This window comes from Neolamprologus multifasciatus, chromosome 15 (genome assembly GCF_963576455.1).
Source record: "Neolamprologus multifasciatus chromosome 15, fNeoMul1.2, whole genome shotgun sequence".
Lineage (NCBI taxonomy): Eukaryota > Metazoa > Chordata > Actinopteri > Cichliformes > Cichlidae > Neolamprologus > Neolamprologus multifasciatus.
The window spans coordinates 31,402,639-31,408,769 of NC_140453.1; positions in this window are offsets into that span (position 1 = coordinate 31,402,639).

Genomic DNA, 6,131 nt, shown 5'->3' on the forward strand with positions numbered 1-6,131 from the left:
AGGGTCAATTCTACATAAACGTGCTAAAATGTATTTATTTTTCAAAATTTTAAACACTATAACAATACTACAATATAACTTTTTGACTTCACATATTCTCAAAAATGACAGCTTAATGATTTTAATGATTTAATGATTTTTTAAATAATTTTTGTACATTTACCTTACTCCTTCGGCAACTCTGATCAATTGCTTGCTTTATTTAAAAAAGAGAAAGAAAGAAAGAAAAAAGCAACAAAAGTGTCTTGAAAACAGTTAAATAAGAAAAAATGACACTTCATTTTCACCAACAACACTTTCTACATAAGTTACATGCTTCAACAAGAGTACGATGAAAGGCATTTAAAACCTTAGGAAATATTATTTCTTCAGTCTCTCAGCACATTTAGTCACAGAAGAAGAGGAACGCAACAAATCCGGATGAGATTACCATTTTCAATCAGCTTTGTTAAAAGTGTGACATTTATTTGCTACAACAATGAAATTATTAGAATAAGAGTTAAAAATGAGCAATGATATAACACCAGTAACACCAGTGACACACATCTGGGGACACATATGGCACACAGTTGCGATATACAGTACTTTAAGAAACATTGATGCTTGAAAGAACTGCATGAACAGCTTTTGATCAAGTTTATTTGCACAGTCAAATAAAGTCACTGGTGTTACCAAGATCCAGTTATTAAGTAAGGGCTCTAGTGTTATGTAAGGGAACATGCCGGTGACAATTTTCATGAAAAATGCCTTTTACAAAGTGGCTGCTACAGGGCATCAAACCACATGGTGTCAGTCATATTTATTAAAAAAAGATTGCATTTTAAATGGTAAAAAAAATATTTTTGACATAAAAGCAAAGCTGTGGCCACAATCACTCATATGGTGCTTGAATTGATGTATAACTGATTTAATAACCAATACTGTCAAAGTGATGGAAGGTGTACTTGTTCAAATAACATTGTTTCATTTTAGGAAATAAATAATTTGTAACTTTGAAGCATTTTTTTAAGTGTAATATTTCTTTAAAGGCCAGGGACAGAAAAACAGACATTTCCATTGAATGACCTCATAGTGGATACTTTTTAATTCTAACAGTGCGTGTTTCACAAGAGACATGCAGCCAAAGGTATAAATGTCACACCACTTTAGCAGAATGATCTACGTATTTGCACTCTACCTGTGTGCCCCTCTTTTATGGGTAAGTGTATTAACTGGTACTCAGCTCATCAATGACAACACGGAGCTCCTGCAGCTGAGCCTGTGGTGGTTTGTGAAGCACCCATCTTCAGCCGCTCAGTTTTACAAAACATTTACTTTTTCCCCCCAAAATCAAGGTGTTTTTATATTCCCATTTAAAATCCTCTTTTTTTTAATGACCAGAACTACACTTTAGCTATAACCTTTGAAAATATGATTTCAATTCTGTACCCTTGATCAAAAAGTGTGGTTTTTTGTCTTTGAGTGTGTTTCACTTTCATTAAAAGAAATGAAATCAAACAGACTACGTTCTTAAATTTCATTGTGACTCAGAAGACACCCAGTAGTTGTTTTTCTTAGTTGATTTATGTGAACAGTGATATGCTAAATTTGCTCTTAATATAAACCCTGTGACATCCATATCTCTGCAGTGTCCAGCCTTAAAGTAAAGTACTGATGGGTTGTCCAACTGCAGTTATATACAGCACCTTCAGTTACATAGCCTTGTTGCCTAAAACTATTTTACAGCTGCTTCCTTTTAAAACAAATGCCAACTACTGTCTTTAACCATTACTGTAAGTGTGTTACAAAACTGTGCGATGGTGACATGTTGAGTTGTGTCATCCCTGATTCAAGGCCAGTCCTGACTTGGACTTTTGTCTCATAATATGTTGCATTCACAAACACATTTTCAGCTCTGCAGGATAACTATATATCCGCAACTTCAATCTTTCTGTCCTTCTTTTTAACAAAAGGCAGAGACACAGGGTGGCAGCCTCACTAAGCCTGGGGGTAAAGCCTCCGTTTCAGTTCTTAGTTTGGACTCAGGCTCCCTGGGTGGTTGAAACCGTCTACCAATAATTTACTCCCTAGCATGGCTCTGCAGGCAGCAGCAGTGTGCTGGGATCGATTGCAGGCTGCTTTGTTTTGCCCCAACTGCAGCAAGTGTTTGGATGCGATGGGAAGGCACATATTTCTAAGAAGTACAAGTGAGCCCAGCTTGTCAGCTGCAAAGAGCGCACAGTCCTTGTGACCATGCTGAACTGCAATTTTCAAAGGTTTACAGCCTCCAGGGTCCCGAGAAGCCAAGCTCAAAATGCTTTTGGTGATAAAGAGTTCAAGGCTGAGGGTTTGGCTGCTCTCTGCAGCTGCTTGGATGAGACACTTTCTTGGTGTGCTGTTGATTGGCACCACAGTCATTAGGGACGAAGTCCCACCGGTTTCCCAGGATGTGTCCTCTTCTCAAGCAACCAACCCAGCAGATTCAGGTGGCTGGAAGTGGTGGCAACATACAGCGCCACCCACAGCTAAAACTAAAAATAATTACCTCTACAGCACTCACCATAAAACCACACACTTTACAGAGAAGCACAGAAGAAAAGCCTGACATACCTGTTTCAGTGCCATAGTCCAGCCAGTTGCATGGGTACAGTTGGACACCAGCAGGTGTGCAGAGTCTGCACAGATACCATTGTTTGCAGTTTGGTCACAGACGTACAAAGGAGAGACCTTAAGTCCTGCGACTGGTAACAATCCTCCTGTCACAGTATTGAAAAGGCACATGATAGGCCTTTGTTCACTCGGAAACAATGGCACAAAGACGTGGAAGTTGAGGCAAAAGCACAACAGCAGTCATAATTCTCGTCTTTCTATTAGTGGAAACTTTGCAATCTGTAATAGAAATGTCGACTAAACTAGCACAGATTGTAGTCAACGCCTTAAAGTGGCATGTTTTTTTTTTTAAAAAAGGTTATGGAAAAACTGTACACAGGGAGGACACAAAGTATCATTATAAAATGATTCAAGAGTTTGGTGCCACACAGTGGTTGTAATTATACAGTAACATGGAGAAAAGCGCCAACTTTTTTTTGACTAAATGGATCGGATTATACTGAATGTACCTGAAAGGGTAAAGAACTGCTTTACTTAAAATGAATGCTTTTTATTTACTTACATTATAAACAGAGCTCTAATGGGGTTTTTTTTTTTACATATACTAAATGAGTTGTTAAATGTAAAACAACATGACAAAGTGAGCTTGACCGAGGCCGACACTATAAGATGCACACAGGTGTGTGTGTGTGTGTGTCACCTACTAAAAATAATGAGGAAAAACTAGAGATTTTACACAGCTGTAACTGATTTTTCACTCACATTGTGTCACGATCCTGGGTCTTTTGACCCAGCGTTTTGAGTTTTAGTTTATGTTTAAGCCCTTCAGGTTTTCTAAGTTCATTTTTTATCATGCCCAGGTTGTTCTAGTTCTTTGTTATTAGATTCCCCTTGTGTCTTCCACCCATGTTAAGTCTCCCTTGCCCTTCATGTGTTTCATGTCTGTGTCTTACGTTGTCAAGTTCAGGTTGTCATGTCTGCGTCTTATGTTTCCTGTTTTATTTTGAAAGTCCAGTTTTCATGTCATTGTGTTTGAATTTACATTTCCTGTGCATTGTTATGTTCATCCTTGTCAGCTGTTTCCTCGTGTGTCTCGACTTCCCCTGATCACCTCATGCGTGTATTTAAGTCCTCTGTTTTCTATGTTTCGTCGTCAGGTCGTCTGTTTGCATCCCCATAGTGTTTCGTCATAGTTTACTCAGTGTTCATAGCTTGTCACAGCATTTTCACTGAGTTTCTTAGTCCTTTAGTTTTCTGAGTGTTCACAGTTTTCCTAGCTTCATGCTTTTTCATGTGCCAACATCCAAATAAAGGATCATCTTCTGTTTAGCCACTCTGCCTTTCAGTGTCTGCTTCTGGGTCCTGTAAACTAAACTTATCGGCGCACCCCGCCGTGACACATTGGAACATCTTGATTGTTCTGTATTAGCGTATCAGTCGGACATGAGATCTACTAATTTCAGCACCTGCATTTAAGTAAGATGATTAATGATAGTGTGCAGTGCAGGACCCTTCGATAAAGCTTCTGTGGTAGAAAGCATTAGACCATTAACATTCCAAGTTTTAAATCTTTTCCATCTTCTCTACACCAGCATACGTCATACCTTTTCATCTGCAATCTGTTGGACACACCCAGCAGTCTATATAGCACCACCCTACCTTTTAATTAACCAGTTACCACACAGTGTAAAGGGATAGTTCATCACTTGAAATTCTATTTTGTGTTACACTAAATCCTTGAATTGTTACCTATAAAGAATATGGAAATACTAAGAATATATAACATTCTAGATTGGTTACATTGAAATTACAATTGTAACATTGTTACATTGTGTACATTATAAAGTCTGGTGCAGTACTTGTGGATAGAAATCTGGGCTGCACGTGACAGTCCAAACTGGAATTAGATTGATGTCACCTACACAGCTGACCTGCTTCTGTTTTCACAGTGATGTCACCACATGTGACTCTTGGTCACAAAGTTCAGATGGAGTTAAATATTTGTTGTCTGACACTGCAGTATGAGCACAGTGTGGTCTACATCAGCATGTTGCTGTTCTAATTCTTGATTTTCTTTAACTTTAGGTCAGCAGAAAGCCTGACTTCATCACTCAGCCATTCTTTTGTTTTCAGCTAAAGTGCACAAGCGAACCAAGAAGGGGACGACCACGAGACAAAAGGTTGTGTGGGCTCGTTTGGAAACACGTCCCCGACCCCCAGCACTCTGACGTCAGCTCTTTGCTCTGCTATTTATTAAGAAACTAAAGAACAGCCCAAGTGTGTTCAAGGTTGGAGTAATGTGAAACGTTTTCTGGATTTTATAGTTCTGTGAGGTTTAACAAGAGGCCGCTCATTTACATTTGACCTTTCAAAGTCTAAAGGAGATCCTGGTTTTCCTTTTGTTCCCTGCTGACCCAAATGAAACAGTTTAACGAGATTCTCGACCTACATTTTATAAATATTCCTGTTTATAGACACAAATCAGGACACACACATACTGTCTGAATGTGGAGACATACATATATCAAACAAAGAAAGCCACAGGATTGTAAAGGTGGATGCTTTTATGGACCACACATGCTCCTCTTAAATTTTTTTTTATTTGTTTTCCAACTTTGTTTTATTGATTTCAACAGTGACATACAAAGTTAGGAAAAGCAAAGTCAGTCTTGATTTCAGAACAGTTGTATGTCCATTATACCCTCCAACCCCCCTAACCCGAATTCTCCCCTTACCAGGTCCACACTAGACAAGACACCGCAGAGAACCAGTCTCTGCCCACACACACACACATCTCAAGACCCATACACATAACAAGCATAACCCCCAAAAAACAACAACTCCGCCCCCGCAAAAAACAAACAAACAAAAACAAACAAAACAAAAACAGAGAAAACAAAAGCAGAGAAGGGACCAAACAAATCAAAAGGAAAAACAAATAGATAAGGTATAAATAAGATAAAAAAAATAAAAAATAAAAAATAAAAATAAAAATAAAAATAAAAATAAAAATAAAAATAAAAATAAAATAAAATCTTTATAATGTAGCCTTGCTCAGTTCACTTCAGACTCAGGAAGTAAAGTGATGGTGTCCACCAGCAAGAGAAATGATTTCCAGATTTTGATAAATTCCCTAATAGAACCTTTTAGAGAGAATCTAAGTTTTTCCAACTTTAAGTTAAAGAGTACATCTCTCACCCAATGATCATGAGTTGGGGGAGGGGGTGGGGAAGCTTCCACTTCAACAGAATAAGCCTCCGAGCTAGTAAAGTGGTAAAGGCTAGGGCCTGTTTGAGGGGGCCAGATAAGTTTAAGTCGGGAGGAATGCCAAAAATTGCGGAGAGTGGGTTAGGAGGGACAGTCTGGCCATAAGCTTGGCTAAGTGTGTCGAATATATTCCTCCAAAATGCACTCAGTTTCGAACAAGACCAAAACATGTGGACATGGTTGGCAGGCGATAGTCCGCATCTGCTACAGGCATGACTAATGGTTGGATAGATTTTAGATAATTTTGCGTTTGTATAGTGTACTTTATAGACCAC